At 38.2% G+C, this 17,092-nt stretch overlaps 1 long non-coding RNA gene across 2 annotated transcripts; it reads left to right on the top strand.

Moving 5' to 3' along the window:
- Positions 1 to 472: 472 nt before the first annotated feature.
- LOC138742882 (uncharacterized) lies at positions 473 to 8,263 on the top strand. Of its 2 annotated transcripts, none has more exons than XR_011344484.1 (5): positions 473 to 525; positions 3,026 to 3,105; positions 3,955 to 4,047; positions 6,636 to 6,824; positions 7,972 to 8,263. It is a non-coding gene; the product is annotated as an uncharacterized lncRNA (long non-coding RNA). The 2 variants fall into 2 exon arrangements; XR_011344485.1 differs by lacking the exon at positions 7,972 to 8,263 and adding an exon at positions 7,418 to 7,611.
- Positions 8,264 to 17,092: the final 8,829 nt, after the last annotated feature.

Raw genomic sequence — 17,092 nt, 5'->3', positions numbered from 1 at the left:
CCACATAAAGAGATGGGTTTGTTGCAGACTGTGGGAATTCCTTTGGTTCAAAATGGCAGCCACCTTTTCTACATTGCAGGAGACTACAACCATGAATGTATTTCATTGACTGGAAGGTGCTTTGAGTCATCTAGAATAGGATACAAAATTAGCTATTCAAAAGCAAGTCTTTCTTTTCAAAGAGGTAGTACAAATATGAAATTGTATCAGAGACAGAGATAGCATGGTAACAGGCCATTTGGCCCATGAGTCTACGCTGCGTAATTTACACCCAATTAACCTACTCCCTTTTATTATAAATAATTTTGAAAATAATAATAATGCAGTTGGATTTTGCTCAGCATTCAAATCCCAGAATTCTTGGTGATATTAATTGTAATATTAATTATAGTTGATTCTTTTTTTTTTGGCCAGACCTGGGGATATTTAAGAGAAGAATGGAGGGAAGTTTGTGACAAATTTATTTTCCTTTAGGCAGATTTAAAGATCTAGAGACCAAGATACAATTGATGATTTGATATACAGGTAGGTTCATGAACACTGGGCAAGATAAATTAAGTGGAATATGACTGTCCTAATTCTTCATTGATAAGTACTTGAAACACCATAACCTCTTTGGCTATTACATGCACAAATCAACCCTGAATTTCTTCAGGGACTCCAATAGCTTCCTCCACAACTTAAGTGTGAGATCCATGAACTCTCAACTCTCATTAGTCAGTTATTTATGTCATGTTTCTTTGGATTTTGCTGATTTCTGGCTTTACACACTATATAACCCTGTGAGGATTCAGGGTCATGTTAGTAATCACACCTACTATGTATATTTTATTTTCATAATTCTATCTTCTAAGTATAATTTACTTCTTAAGCACTTCCCATCACATTGTGTTTATTCTACTTCAAAAGAACATTATTTTATTCCACAAGTAAATAAATGTTAATCATGTTATTTTATGAACATGAATAAAATGCTCTCCTTGAATTCACATCTTAACCTATAGACTGCCACCTGATTAACGGATAGGTGATGAGTCATCTTCAGGTATCTTGCCCCTTTTTCAGAGCAAGTTATGCAGCTTTACTCAATTATGTTTTTTACACAGTTGTGGCTTTCCAGAAAATTATTCCCAAAATTCCAGAATGCATTCTATGTAAAAGGATTGGAATGGAAATCAGGGACTCATTCACATTCTGAAGGATTTGAAATGAGTGGAGTAGATATTCTTGTGCATGAAATGCAAAATGCTTGCTCTGGGTACAACAAGTGTTAGGAAAGAAATGGCAAATGATCTGTGTCACAAGTGCTTGGAGTTAAAAAAAAATAAAGGTATTGTTACAATGTCAAAATCCAAAGTCTCATGATAGGGTAGATGATTAGCTGTTTAACTCCAGTGGGAAAGTCACTAACGAGGGGAGAGGGGATACAAATTAAGGGGGCACTCACTTGAAAAATATATTTTTATCAACTTCTTCCTGAGAGTGCTGAATCGTTGGAAATCTTCAATCTGGAGAGTTATGGAGGTTGGATCATTAGAGGGTTTCTATGGAGAAGGGAGACTTTTTTTTTTGAAAGATTAGGCAAATTAAACCCTGTGCAGAATTGTTGTAGAAGAGAAGGTAAGACAAGCAGAGAAAATTCATGATTACATTTATGGAAAATTGGGCTTGAAAAGTGAGAAGGAATAATGTCTTGTGTTTATGTCAGTCAGGCATTTTGCCGACCAACATTGACCAACATGGAATGAATTGCCTGTGCTTCTGACCTTACAGTCTGCTGCTGGGATCAACACAGTCCAGGAAGAGAGCACAATTTTTATTTTGCATCTTGTCCCTTATGTACACACGAAGGACTTTTGGCATAACTTTATTTGGGTGCAGTAATTGTGAAGGCAATTGCAAGAATTTGGGCATTTTTATTTTATTTAATCAAATGTTCTCATTAATTCAAATATTTTAAAGAATTTTAAGCATTTTGTAAATCTATTTGGTAAAATTATAATTTGAACTCTTTTTAAATGTATCTAATCATGTTGCATATTAGATTGAGTATGTCTGGCCGAGTGTAACATTTTACAAATAATGAACCACTCACTAGAAAAGCTGCAGAAAAAAAAGAGATTCATTTGAACGTTACCAAATAATTAATTGATCTGGAGTTCATTCAACACATACCTTTTAATCACCTCGAGCAACCTTCTTTGGTGATGCTTCTATTTCACACTATCTAAATCGGAGCTCAATTAATTTACCTTTATGCAGATATACAGCTAGAAACTGAAGGTGTAATCTGAAATATCTGATGGCAATCGTGCTCCTTTATATGTAGGACACTGAGTCTGTGTATATAATATGTATGTGCACATAACTTGCCACTTAATCCACAACAACATCAGGGTCTTGCTTAATCTTTGGCTAGAGAGTTCAATGTTATCAATTTTCTAGAGAATTAATTTCTTGCTTTGAGAAAATTACTCAGTGTCACTCCCATCCCACACCTTCATTCCTCATTGCTGAAAATAATCAGTCTTCCCTGTTGGATCTCCAAATGCCTGTACTCAAAGCCAGTTGGTATCCAAATCTGCCTCATTGGTCCAGCTCAACTATATCCCCTTTCTCACTGCCAACCTTCCTAGGAAATGGGAAAATTTGCAGGGCAAGCTGACCCTGGGAGCTTTTCACACCACACCATTATTTTCAGATAATTATGCAACTCGGGATTTTAAGGGGGGGGGGGGCTCCCCACCTCCAGTGATGACATCACAAGTGATGCGATATGTACTCACTTTAAGTCACACAGAAGTCTTATCATGCAGTTAGTAATGGAGAATGGAGTTGATTTTCGAATGCTGGCCCTGCAACTCTGCGGTTGTATTACAAACCAGTGGCCGAAGAAGACCACTGTGACACACGCACACAGGTAATCATATCTGGTTGGACTGGTGGTCATTTCCCACCGCCAAAAGACGATTGGTGAGTTAACTCGGCTGGGCTCTGACTTTTGCTTCCTCCATTTGTTTTTCAGAGCCCGGTTGAAATCTACTCACCCTGCCCGGTTATGTAATTCCACATGGCTCAATTTGCACAAGTTGATCCAGGATATTGGTGAGTTAACTCAGATGTAATCGACGTTGTAAAAGGGGCTTATGTCTCTGAAACCCCTTTTCCCACCTCCACGAATACCATCTGTCCTGTGTCAATTTCCCAACCTATGGTAGCCCACTTTCACTATTTCTCAAGGCCATCAACTAAACTTGACAATTCATCAACCACCTTCGTGTAATTTTCGACTTTCTTTCATAATTGGGTGCAAATTGTCAGTGTACATCTTGTTGCACATAAAGTACTAACTTTTATGTATCAAGCCTTGGACTTTGTACACAATGAAATATTTCTGTTGAGCTATGTGTGATGGGTGGATGCATGCAAAAGACATCTTGTGTTTTCTCCCTCTGGGTGGTACTGATTTAATGTACTTATTAAGACAAAGATGGATTTCTGGACTTTGCACTTGAGACAGTAAGTTTAAGAGTTCTGAATTACACCAAATTCATCTTCGTCAACTTTTCTGCAGTGCCCCAAGTAGAAGAGTGAATCCTGCATGATCTAACATCACTAATCTGCTGTGTGTGTGTGTGTGTGTATGTGTGTGTGGGGGGGGGGGGGGGGTGGGGAGGGGGGATTGATCTTGATTATTTGTTTGAAATCCTGACTTTAGTTCAAAAGAAATATTTATTCACTCAGGGAAATTACGTGTCTTAACCACAATAAAACTATTGCGTAGAATGATTTGGTATTAGTGTCAGTGATAGAAGGATTGTGAAAACAAAAAAGAGCCTTTGAAGGAAGTAAGAAGCACATAATAGTCTAAATTTTACAGTCAAGGATAACTTGATACTGTTCATTATAATAAATTACTTATCCGCAACCTTTATCTGGCCTCTTGCATTCTAGTTGCAGCAATAAGAGTGTCAAAACCACATAACTTTTTCCACTGTGAAGTGGGGACCCAAGAGGGCTGCACAGGAAGCAGCAAGTCTTCTGAAGGTAAAATTAGCATTCATTAATTAATCACTGCAAAAGCTCTGAAAGAGATAGAAGTGTGCAGAGAGACAAATCATGACATCAGTTAATGTGTAACATATAAACATGCTGGTGAAACGCAACAGCTCGTGCTGCATCCATAGGAAGTAAAGGGTAACTGACGGTTTGGGCCTGGGCCCTTTGTCAGGTAATGTGCAACACCACTCAGGTGCCAATTATTTTATTTTGCAAATGAATGCACCAGCTAATAACTTCTCTTAACTTGCACTGTGGAATAGGTGTTCAATCACAGTGATTAGCCCTGCTCCATCTACCATTTATTGACTTGCTGGCTGACTTCTTCTGGCAGTTCCAATTGATCAAGCATATCTTAGAGTTGGTTTAAGCTGCAGTAGTCGGAAGGCAGTGTTATGGCATCTCTCGATGATGTTACTGGGACCGGAGGGTTTGATTTATCACAGTGGTTCTCAATCTTTTTCTTTCCACTCACATGGGGATTAAATAATCCCTATGCCATAGGTGATCTGTGATTAGTAAGGGATTGCTTAGGGTAGTCTGTGAGTGGAAAGAAAAAGATTGAGAACCACTGTGATAAATCAAACCCTGTGGGTGGGAAGGGAAGGTTGAGAATCACTGCTCTAGACCCAATTGTTACTGAAATATTTGACTTGAGAAAAATTGTCATTGGCCCATTTCCTTTGGAGTTATGAAACCGTGCACATAACGAGTCAATTAGGTACCATTAAAACAGTGGTTTTCAATCTTTTTCTTTCCACCCACATACCACCTTAAGCAATCCCTTATTAATCACAGAGCATCTATGGCCTAGGGCTTACTTAAAGTGGTAGGTGAGTGGAAAGAAAAAGGTTGAGGACCACTGATCTCCAAAAAGGCTGTATCGGTTGGGTCCCTACAGTCCCAACAACTTTGACCACTGCTGCACATCACAAAGAATGCCTATCATTCCATCCCATGCACTCACTTTGGCGAGTCAGATCATTGGGCTGTGCTCATGTTTCCTGCATATAAGCAGAAGCTGAGGAGGGAGAGCGTAGTGATGAAATGTAGATACCACTCTTCCAAGGATGCATATGATACCCTGTCCAACTGCTTCAAGTTTGCAGACTGGTTCATATTCACGGATTCACCAAATATCCTTGATGAATATACCTCCACCATCACTGCCTTCAGCAGTGTGTAGAAGACTGTGACCAAGAAAACAATAAAGTTATTCCCTAAATGGAAACCATGGAAGAACCGCAAAATTGTCTTGGTGTTGAAGGTTAGTGGCATTCAAAACAGGAATCCCAGCCATCTACAAGCTATCCAAGTACAAGTTCTGAAAGGCTACTAGAGAAGCCACCAGAAAGTTCTGCACCAAGCTCATCCTGAAACAACATCCCAGAGATGCAGGAATTATGGTAGGGAAAGCTTGATATGACAAAACCCAAAAGCTCAGAATGCAGTAGCACAATAATCCCCACTGAGTTAAACATGTTCTAAACTCTCTCTAAACAGGGAGACAAAAGGGAAGTGACATCCACATCAACCACTGCAAGCCATGTCGAACCCAATGGTCACTGTTGCTGAAGTTGAGGCAGCCGTCCAGTGGCTAAGCCCAAGGAAAACCATTGGCCTAGGTGGAATCTACCCTACAAGCCAGCCTGGACCCACTTCAATTTGCCTATTGGCTAAACAGATCCATGGCAGACACTATCTGGTGTTTCACTCGGCCCAAGAACACCTGGATGCCAAGGACATGTATGAGAGACAACTGTTCATCATTCACAGCTCTGTCTTCAATACCTTAGTCCCTAGCAAATTCATCCCAAATCTTGAGGATCTAGGCTTCAGTGCCCCACTCTGGAACTGGATCCTTGACTTCTTGTTGACATTTTCTTCCCTGCAGCCATCAGAATGAGTCCCAAAACAGTCCCCTCTTCATAGTACAGTACATTCCTAGCATGAGTGCCATTTCTAATGTCAGGGCCTCTTTTCCCAGTTGTTCTGCCCTTATCTGATAAATTGCATACAGTTCTGGTCTCCTTACTTGAGGAAGGATATATTGGCTTTGGAGGTGGTGCAAAGGAGGTTCACCAGGTTGATTCCAGAGATGAGGGGGATAGCCTTTGGGGAGAGATTGAGTCGTCTGGGACTGTACTCACAGAACGAGAGGGAATCTTATACAAATGTATAAAATTACGAAAGGCATAGTTCAGATGGAGGTAGGAAAGATGTTCCCATTGGTGGGGATGACTAGAACTAGGTGATGTAGCCTCATGCTCCAGGGTGGTAGATTTAGGACAGAGATGTGGAGGTACTGCTTTTCCTAGAGGGTGATGAATCTATGGAATTCACTGTCCATTGAAGCAGTGGAGGCTACCTCAGTAAATATATTGAAGACAAGGTTGGATATATTTTTACATAGTAGGGAAATTGTGGGATATCAGGAAAAGACAGGTAGGTGGAGATGAGCCTATCATCAGATCAGCCATGATCTCATTAAACAGCAGAACAGGTCTGATGGGCCAGATGGCCGACTCCTGCTCCTATTTCTTATGAACCTGGAATCGCTTCTGTTTTTTTTGTAGGATTTCTTCTGCTGTTTCAGGCCAGTCTGCTTTGAGAACAAACCTGAATCCACCTCTGGCAAACATGCTCTCACTCTGCATCAGTCCATGTCAGGTACATTGGGCAAAGATGGGTGGCAGCTTCTCTACCCACAGTTTAAGGAGAGATGTCCCTGACCTTTCAAATCAAATACAATTGTCACCATGAAGGTGAGTAGTAACTTGTGCTTTGAGAATGAATTTAGTCAGATCAATATGGTTGAAAATCTCACTGGAAGAAAATATTGGGTAGCCAGACAACAAAATAAAACAACACTAAGATGTACAAATTTCTCACACAAGCAACTGGCTCCGAACAAATACAGTACATGAATAAAATTGATTAATCCCACACAATAATACAATTTTCTTCTGTGAACACCAACTCTACAGACAAAATTCCATACTTATAATTGTCAGAGAGGTCATCATTCAGTACTTGCAAATTCACAATGTTGTTAGTTATTTATCAACACCATTTATTGGATGCTTCATATGCATACAGTATTCCAGTTCCATATCTTCATGCCTTTAAATTGAGACTCTGTTAAAGTAAAATAGGCAGACATGCAGACCCAATCATACAGCAACATTATCATTTCCACAATTAAATGCTCGTTGTCAAACACTGGAAGTTCCTGCCCAATTTGTTCTTTAGTGAAGCTGAGCATCATTGTGCTTTTTATCAGAAAATTACGGCTAATATTTATTGGCTCCTCACATTCCAGCTTTAATTTCTAACATCAGCATTTTTAAAACGGCAGATCTAATCATGATGTGAAGAGTTCTTGGAGAAAAGGAAGCAAGTGTCCCATAGTGTTAATTAACTCAATACGAAGTGGACATTTCTGTCACTGGATCTTTCACTTGGTTTGTCCATGGCTCTTTCCTCTTCAATGAATAAGTAATTGCTTGTGCTACATTGCTTGAAATCCTTGTATACGGGTGAGTCATATTCATGCAGAAATTGTGTTCCCACACAATCAATGACAATTAACTCAGGTCTGTCCAAAACAGCAGTCTTGATATTGTTTTTTTTTTCATCAGTTTGAACTTTTACTTCTATCCATGAGGCACTTGAGAAGATAATAAAATTAATGGTAATTTAATTCTATTTTTACAAATTATAATAACTAAGTTGTCAATATTTTAATTCAGAAGATCCCTTGAGAGGCATGTAAGGCGTCCATTTTAAGACCTCTTGGAAAATGCCAGTGTACAATGACTTTATAGAGTTGCTTCATCATCTATGAAGAGGGAGAAAAGCTGAGTTACATGACATTGTAAGATATAATATCAGGTTCTGATGTTTCTACAGCTCTAGATTAAAGACATGATGCTGTTGTTTGCGCGAGGGGACCAAAAGTAAAGATAAAACGCTGTTCCTTGCACCTACATGAGGAATGCTGAAGCAACATAAGAGACCGAAGACAAAGCTGAGAAGGAGCGAACAAAAGAAAATTTAAGTGATTAAAAAAAAACTGGATGCTCATTGACTCCCTTATAAAGTAAATAACTAACATTTTCAGGCTCATTTTTTGCATTTTCAATAGCTGCAGATTTCTGGAACTTCTTATTGAATTACATATTTCACAGGGTTATGGAATTTTAAAATGAACAAGTGCCTACCCAGAGAATTTCCCTCTACCCTTGCATCCAGCATTCTGTGTATATTGCCAGAAGATGCATTTCAAGCAAGGAGATGATGGAAAAGGAGTTTAGTCAACTTTTGATTAACATAGCAGCAGTGAAATCACTAAATTTACCACAAGAAATGTTGAGCAACTTCTCAGGAAAGAAAAATCTTGAAATAATGTATTTCTAACATAATTAAACCTTTTCTTGGTGCGTCATTCTATTTGTGAGATTTAATTGAGAGCCGCAATCAAATGGCCAAATGGAATTAAACTAGAACATCTGCAGATGCTGGAGTCAAGTACAATACCCAAAAGTGCTGGAGAAACTCAGCAGGTCACACATCTGATGAAATTATTCGATTGCTTCTTACTTCCAATGGATGCTGCGTGACCTGCTGAGTTCTCCAGCGCTTGTGTATTGTAACGTATGACCAAAGTTCTTCAACAACATTATTTGATGTTTAGTTCTTTTTAATTAAAAATAAGTCTGGCACATTTTGATTTAATTAATTTTTGTGATGAAACTTGAGATGTTTAAATTTTGATCTCTTAAATCATTGATTTTATTTGGAATTCTAATTAACTAGATGTTCCAATTAATTTAATTTTCTTTTGTATGTTCAATTTAAAATGTTTACGCATCTTATTGGGGCGGAATACGCATTAATTTGTAAATCATCAACTGATGAATGATTGGTGACCTGAAATGTAATCTCTCCTTCTCACTCTCTCTCTCTCTCTCCCTCTCTCTCACTCTCTCTCTCTCTCTCTCCCTCTCTCTCTCTCCCCGCCCCTCTCTCTCTCATAATCTCTCTCTCTCGTAATCTCTCTCTCTCTCTCGTAATCTCTCTCTCTCGTAATCTCTCTCTCTCTCTCTCTCTCTCTCTCTCTCTCTCTTGTAATCTCTCTCTCTCTCGTAATCTCTCTGTTGCTATATATTTCCTATATTTATGGTATTATTTCATACTTGCACAGTATCTTAGTTTTATGGGTACTTGATACCATAAATAGTTTGAAGAGCCAGTGATGGTAAAGATTTATTTTCAGTTTCAAAAGGCAGAAAATTGCTTTCCAAGTGTTACCCTCTTTCTTTCAAGTAAACCAGATCTTGAGGACCATGTGGACAATCCTCGATATGTTCTAAACTTTTCAAAGGATAAGGGATGAATTAATGTTTGTGTTGAATAAATCGCTCTGAGAATAACATTGTCATTAATAAATCAACTCTAGGGATAATCCAAGTATTTATGCATTTGGTTATTCCATGCATGCTCAAGATCTTAAAGACAGTCCCTCAGTCAATGATAAGGGGAATTATTAAAAACTGCCAAATTAAATTCCTAGTTCAATTTATGGAAATAGTACTAATTTATGCAAAATCTATTAAAGGGTATCCCTCAAGTATTTACATATATTTAGAATGAAATGTGTATAGGATGTGTTTAAAAGGATATGGGCCAAATGCAGGCAGGTGGGACTAGTGTGGGTGGGACATTTTGGTTGACATGGGCCTGCTTCATACAGTAAAAATCTGACTCTAAGACTTTAAAATTATCAAAGCCAAAAAAAGATAATTACATCTACTGATACCCTATACAAATCACATGAAACATTCTCATAAAAAATGCAGTAACATCACATGTTGTGTCAGCTTTAAGGAAACCTGCTGTAAGGTCAATTCACACTTCCTGCACTTGCTCAAATGGAACTGTTGGATTACAGGACCCACACTGAGACTGCCAATTGGTTGAATTAATTCTTAACTATTTTAAGATGGAGCATTGTGCAACTCCATGATTGTCAGCTATGTAATTGCAGTGCATTATTGCTTCAGATCCTCTGTAAACATGAAAGATTTTAAGTTATTTTATTTACAAAAACTCATTTCTAAACCAGCAGGATATTTTATTTGAAATATTTGTGCCTTGTGTAGTTTTCTTTTTAACATTGCCTGGAATGATCCATGACTGGTTTCAGAAATTTATACCAGACAGGAACCTGTTATTACTGAAAGGTATATTAATCTCAGCACTTTAATATTTCGGTCACTTCATAAAATTATTTTAGAAATGGATCTGCAAGGCATATTTCTTTTACTTCATTAATGATAGCCTGTCAAGTCAGTTGTCTAGTTATGATTTAATTTATTCTTTTAGATTTCTAAACTTGTGTAATACGTTTCTGAGTTTTGGTTTTGTGAAACTGAAGTGTGTTCTATCATACATCTTAAAATGAGAGGAATGAATATGATAGCTTCCAGTACTGATGGTGCATTTTGTATGAATATCATGTTTGAAATTGTGCTTCCCAGATTACTGAAACCTGAGTGCTTGGTTCAAGCATCCCTGATGCACATTAGCCCTTGGTCTTGAAGTCTGCTCATAAATAGCATATAATTATTACAAAATTGCTTTTTGATATGTAACTTGGTCCAATGCTTTTATGTTCTTTTCTCCTTTTCTTTAATGAATGCCAAATCCATAAAGAGCTTCAAAACTTTTTCTCTGTTCGTCCCATCTATTATTATCCAAGATAAGTTCTGACAATTCGTGCTGCTAATTGCATAATTTAGGTGGGTTTTGCAAGATGGTTTTTGTGTCTTTTGAGAATTGTGCCATGTGACCAGCTTCTATCCATGTTTTTTTTAGAAATTCAGCCCAGTAACAGGTGATTTCAGTCCATGAGTCTGTGCTGCCCAATTACACCCAACTGTCCTGTACACCCCCCACCCCCAGGTAAGTTTTGAACAGTGAGAGGAAACTGGAGCCCCCAGGTAAAACCCACACAGACATGGGGAGAACTTGCAAACACCTTACAGACAGTGTGGGATTCGAATTCCTGTCCCAATTGCTGGTGCTGTAACAGTGTTGCGCTAACCCCTAATGTTGTTGATGTTCTGAGGATGAGGAAACTATCTTACCACACTTTTATTTATCCAGTTCCCAAACATTCACAGCACTAGAACCAAACAAATAGGAGCTACCAACAATGTTCCTTACAACTCACGTCATTTGTTGCCAACTTTGCCATTGGCTATGCTATAGATTTTACAGAATTATCAAATTCTACCTCTCAAAGCAGATCATAATTCTGATATGAAACTATCTGTAATAAAATGAACAAGAATCAGCATTTTATTCACAATATTAATTTTATCTTAAAAACATGCAGAAATGGTGTATGAATTCAGCTGTATTATGGAACAATAATGGAACATTGACCTTTACACCTGCTTTTGTCCAGACATATTTTGTGAGAGCGTGGAATTGATCGCTGCCTCGGCGGAAGTATTATGGATTGATAGGCATGGGATGTCTTATTTATCTATTTATGTATTGTCAAAGTACATACAACCCTGAGATTCCTTATTCCTGTGGGCACAGCAAAATTATGGGATGGAGTATTGGCCAGTTCATTCAAACAGGAGCAGGGAATCAAAAAGTAAAACAACCTGTTCACAGCATTGATTGTGTGTGGATGTGAGACTTTCTGAATCTACTATTACCAGAATAATAGGGGAAAGCAATAAACAAATGTTTATGTTGATTGGTCCTCATTGAAACTGCTAGGATGAGATTAGAGAAGGGAACTGTATGAACGGGATTTGGAATGATGAGCTTTTAAAAAGTACCAGAAAAAGTAGGTGCTTGTTTGTTTCTCATCAGGAACCTTGTGAGTGGTACTTGGAATGAGAAGAGGAGCATTTAAAAAGCATCAGGAAAAGTAAGTGCTTGTTTAAATTTCTCCATTGGGTAATTAACTATAGCCAATAAAGGGAAGGTGGACTTTAATAGAGAGACCACTGTAGGAGTGGCCAGTGTGAAAGTGGGAATTTGAGGCTTTGGCAAACCGAGGCAGTGGTGCAGGTGTTAAGATAATGTAAGGACTACACTGTTGGAGAACAAAAGAATTCAGCAAGGAGGCACAGGTAAGGACAGGTTTTATAATTTGTTTTTCTCTTTCACATGGAAGTGGAAATGGCAGTCAGGGCAGGGGACATGCTCCTTTTGCAGAACGTGGATAGTCGGAAGCCAGCAGTATCCCTGATAACTTCATCTGGTAATCGTGCATCCAACTGCAGCTCCTAACAAACCATGTTAGGAAAATTGGAGCTGGAATTTGAAGAACTCCAGATCATTTGGGAGGCTGAGGGGGTGATAGACATGAGTTACAGGGATGCAATTATAACTCAAAGGCAAAAGGAAAGTAGCTGGTGACAGTCAGGAGAGGGAAATGGAGCAGGCCCTCAGTATAGGGTACCCTGGTGGCTGTTACCCTAAATAATATGTATTCTGTTTTGGAGACTGTTGAGGGGCATGATATACCACAAACCATGGCAGTCAGGTCTCTGAATAGCTTTGATTGAAATTTAATCACTTTCACTTTTTACAACATTAAAATAATAAATTATTCCACTGTATTCTTATACTTTTAGTTTGCCAATCTAATCTGACCATAAACCAAGGAAAGAGCAGTAATGAGGTCATTGGAACTTTTTTGTTTACTGTCATAGTGAATGTATTAAAAATTGAAATTTGAAATTGTTATGGATAACTTTTTTTAATCAGTCAAATTAATAAACATTGACTTGCAAACTAAAAGTATAAGAATACAATGGAATAATTTATTATAATGTTGTAAAAAGTGAAAGTGATTAAATTTTCAATCAAAGCTATTCTGCTCAGTCATATATTATGGAAAAATGCAACTTGTTAGTTTGTGATTAATCTTATACAATTACTGCACTTCTCATCTGACTTTTCTAACAGATGGAGGAATATGCCTTCTACATATAGAAAATCATTGTATTCCAAATGAAAGGTTCAAATGATAATGTCTTCAAAGCTGATAGGAGGAACATGTCCCACTGAGCTACTCTCCCACTAAATTACATCATGGCTCATCTGTTCTTAGTATCAGGTCTACTTTCTTCCTAATCCCTCAATCTCTTGAGCCCAGCGTGCCAAAAAAGACTCAATCTTAGGCGTGCTTAATGATTCAATGTCTACAGAATTCCATATTTTTTGAGGGAATTTATCTAAAGGAATATTAAGTTCATAATTATGTGTGAAACTTTTCTTTCAGAGATAATTTGTCTAATGTGCTTGCATTTTTTATCACTGCTGGAGCTGTGCCAGTCTTCATCTTGGTTGTTTCAAACCAATGCAAGGAGTATAACAACATTCAGTTCATGGCTGACCATGAGCTGTCAACTTCCAATATGAACTTGCCACAAGCAATCTAAACAGTCTCATCAGCTCATGGAAAAAGGTTTGCTCAATCCCACAACCAACCGCCCAAAACCATATCTCAGACTATTGATGGGACAGTCCACAAGGACCAATGGTTAGGCTGATCAACACCAGGTAAAATGGGGCCTTGAATGCAGAGAGGACACATTAGACTAGAACTTTGTTCTCGCAGCTCCAAATAAAATTGGGTTCACCTAGAATGAAATATTTCTGGAGCCTGTTAGAAAATTTATTTTTGCATTGATCAGTGAAACAATCCTCTGAAGAACCTTTTACCCTTGCATACAACTTCCCTAATAGTAATCTATGATAATACAACATCTAAGAATGACTTGCAATTGGAATCGGGGGAAGTGGTATTGTCTTGACTCCTGCATGAACTTAAATCACAATATTTGATCCAAATGATTGAAAATATTTGTTATGAGAAATATTGACATGGTAACAGAAGTAATTGCTAACATTATTATATAGCGATATTGAGTCACAGTGCTATACAGAATGGAACAGACCCTTCAGCCCAAAGATGTAGCTTGCTTTAAGTTGCTCCTTCAACACTAAGACTGAGGTCAGACATAAACTCTGTTTCAGAGGCCCTTGGAGGAAGACCTCATTAGCAGCCTGCAGAAGAGAGTAAATGGGTGAGCATAGTAAAATATTAATAAATTGGTAGGTCGGGGGGGGGGGGTCCTGAAAGCAATACCAGAAGGGTTGGAGGTGTGCAGTTCAACTGCAAACATATTAGCCAGAATCCAGGTTCCATTCCTTCCTGTGCTGAAGTCAGCAGAATATCAACACTCTAAGACTCAACATTCGTGTAATGTCCGACATTTCTGTTTTGTTACTGTTATTAAACAGAACCAGCCAATATCTGAGAGTGTGGACAAACAGACTCTGCTGCTCTCATGGCTGTGGATAATAGACTTCAAAAGGGCTTTAAGATTGATACGGTGCTTCAATAATCTGTGCTCAAGGGGTGATACCATCTGTTGTCTATTTCACGTGTGGATCCTCCCACTCTGGCAATGATCTTACTCTTCCCATTCACCATGCTGGCTCCATTGATGATAACAGTTCAAAGTCAAGCTTTCAAAGTCCAAAGGTACTTGAGGTCTTTCTCCAAGATCATCAAAACTTTCCATCACTGCATGTCAGCACCTTTTTATTAGCCATGATCTGGGACCTATATAGGATAACTGGAACAAACAAAGCACACCGAGGGAGGGCAAATGGAAAAAAAACAAATAGCTTGTGTTCTAACTCATGGCTAGAAGTATAGACATGGTTTGGATATCAGCTTAGTGTTCACATTTAATTTTTCATTTCAGTAAAATGCTCGAATGATTGGCAGCAGGAGGAGGATAAGATGAAATCATATCTAAAGAGGGATGGTGCTTACAGGGATCAGATACCCTCATTATCCATGGCTAGAATTTGGTTCTTCACATTTTCTTCTTTCTCCCTCTGTCCTGTTCTCCTTCCCTTCAACATCTTCCACCAGACCCCAGAGCTACTGGATAAACTACTGTGTTGTCAGGTTAAGAAGTGCATAACCAATAAATGCATTTTGGAAGCCTCTCTGCTGTGATACAAATTGATCTTCCTTTTTGATTTCCATTGTGATTTAACTGATTTTCTGAGGATATAAAAAAAATCTTCTGGCAAAACTCCAAGCAAAGCATTATAATGTTAGAAATGAACATTCTGTTGCTTGAAAAAAAGAACTAGTGGAGTGAAACATTAATACCTGAGAAGAGCACCTTATTTTTGAAACAAACAAGTGGGCTTAATAGAAAATTGTTAAGCTTTTGATATTTTTCACAAACTTTCACCTAGCACTCCACTATTTGGTAAAACTTCATGGATCATGGAGCTGTTGAGAATGTCCAAATTACAGCTTGCCTCCCTTTAAGCACAAGAACCACCTTGTTGCTTAGTGATTGGAAAATGGCATAATTTCTAATAGCATGTTGCACAAAGAGAATGATTCACATATATACTCGGTAAAATAATGTTCTTTCTTGAAACCTCCTTTAAGATGATCAACCATCAGCTGGTCATATGTTTTCCATTCAGAGCTGACAAAGTGTACTAACTGACGGTCATCATCTGCAACAGGCAAAATGCCATGCACTGCTCCTAATTTGAAGACTAATTTACAATGCCTTCCCCATTTGCTCTTAGTTAATTTACTCAGCAGATTCGACAAGCAATTTTTTTGTTTGGATGCACTTCTTTGCATTATGTGCATTAATCTTTCCACTGGTTCACTATTAGAAGCCTGCAGGTTATTTCTGCTTTGATATTAAGAGAAGCATATTAATAAGTTTGCCTATCCCCCTTAGAATTTTTGAGTAGACAGCTAGGTACAAGCACATAAATCTGTGTTGGCTGAGAAGGTCGATGAGTGATATTTGGTGTCTGCTGTTTCAAATTTTGTTATCATACTTGTTTCATCAAAATAGATGGATACTTTTATATTTTTTAAAAAAAAATGAAGTCCTCTTACAAAATGAGATAAGAAACTTCAAACTGCAAGTCAGCAAAAATATGGCTCTGAACAGAAAGAAAATCCTGCAGTTGAATTACAGGGCCAGAGATCAACACCAGACCCTAACTGGGTTACTGTATGTTTACAGGGGCAGAGGTCCAACCCAGACCCTAACCATAGAACATTATAAGCACAGAAAACAGGCCCTTCTAATCTGTGCTGAACATTATTTTGCCTAGTCGTACTGACTTTCACCCAGTCCATAGCCCTCCATTCCCCTCCCATCCATGTAGCAGACCAAGTTTGTTTTAATGTGAAAATTGAGCCACATTCATTACTTCAGCTGGCAGCTCATTCTCCACTCCCACTACTCTGGGTGAAGAAATTCCCCCTAATGTTCCCCCTAAACTTTTCCCCTTTCACTCTTAACCCATAACCTCTGGTTTGTATCTCACCTAATCTCACCTAGTGGAAAAAGTGTAACTGCATTTATTCTACTATACCCCTCAAAATTTTGTATCCCTCTATCAAATCTCCACTTATTCTTCTACACTCCTGGGAATAAAGTCCTAACCTGTTTAACCTTTCCATATAACTCCGTTCCAGAAGTCCCAGCAAAATTCTAGTAAATCTTATCTGTATTTCGATATTATTGTCTTTCCTGAAGTGAGGTGACCAATACTGCAACCTAATCCTAAAAGGGTTACTGTATGTTTGCAGGACCAATGATGCAAACCAGACCCATTTTTCCAAGCCCTATTCAGAAAGAGAATTTTGAGCAGACAGGTTAAATCTTCAAAATCTCCTTGAAAAATGCAAACTTCCACAACAACACAATAACATAAAACAACAACACAACATACAATAGTAACAGAAATAACCCATTTAAGCCTTTAAGACAGCTTCACTATTCAATATGTTCATGGCTGATCTTCTGACTCATTATCTTATTCCTTGTCTCTCCCCGATTACCTCTCTCACTTTGTGTCCAAAATGTAGTCCTTTTAAAACACACATGTCAAACTTTGGCCCGCGGGCCAAATTTGGCCCGTGATATAA

The sequence above is a fragment of the Narcine bancroftii genome, chromosome 9, assembly GCF_036971445.1.
Source record: "Narcine bancroftii isolate sNarBan1 chromosome 9, sNarBan1.hap1, whole genome shotgun sequence".
NCBI classification, from domain to species: Eukaryota; Metazoa; Chordata; class Chondrichthyes; order Torpediniformes; family Narcinidae; genus Narcine; species Narcine bancroftii.
The sequence above is the reverse complement of the archived record's forward strand: the minus strand, read 5'-3'. Positions and strand labels throughout refer to the sequence as shown.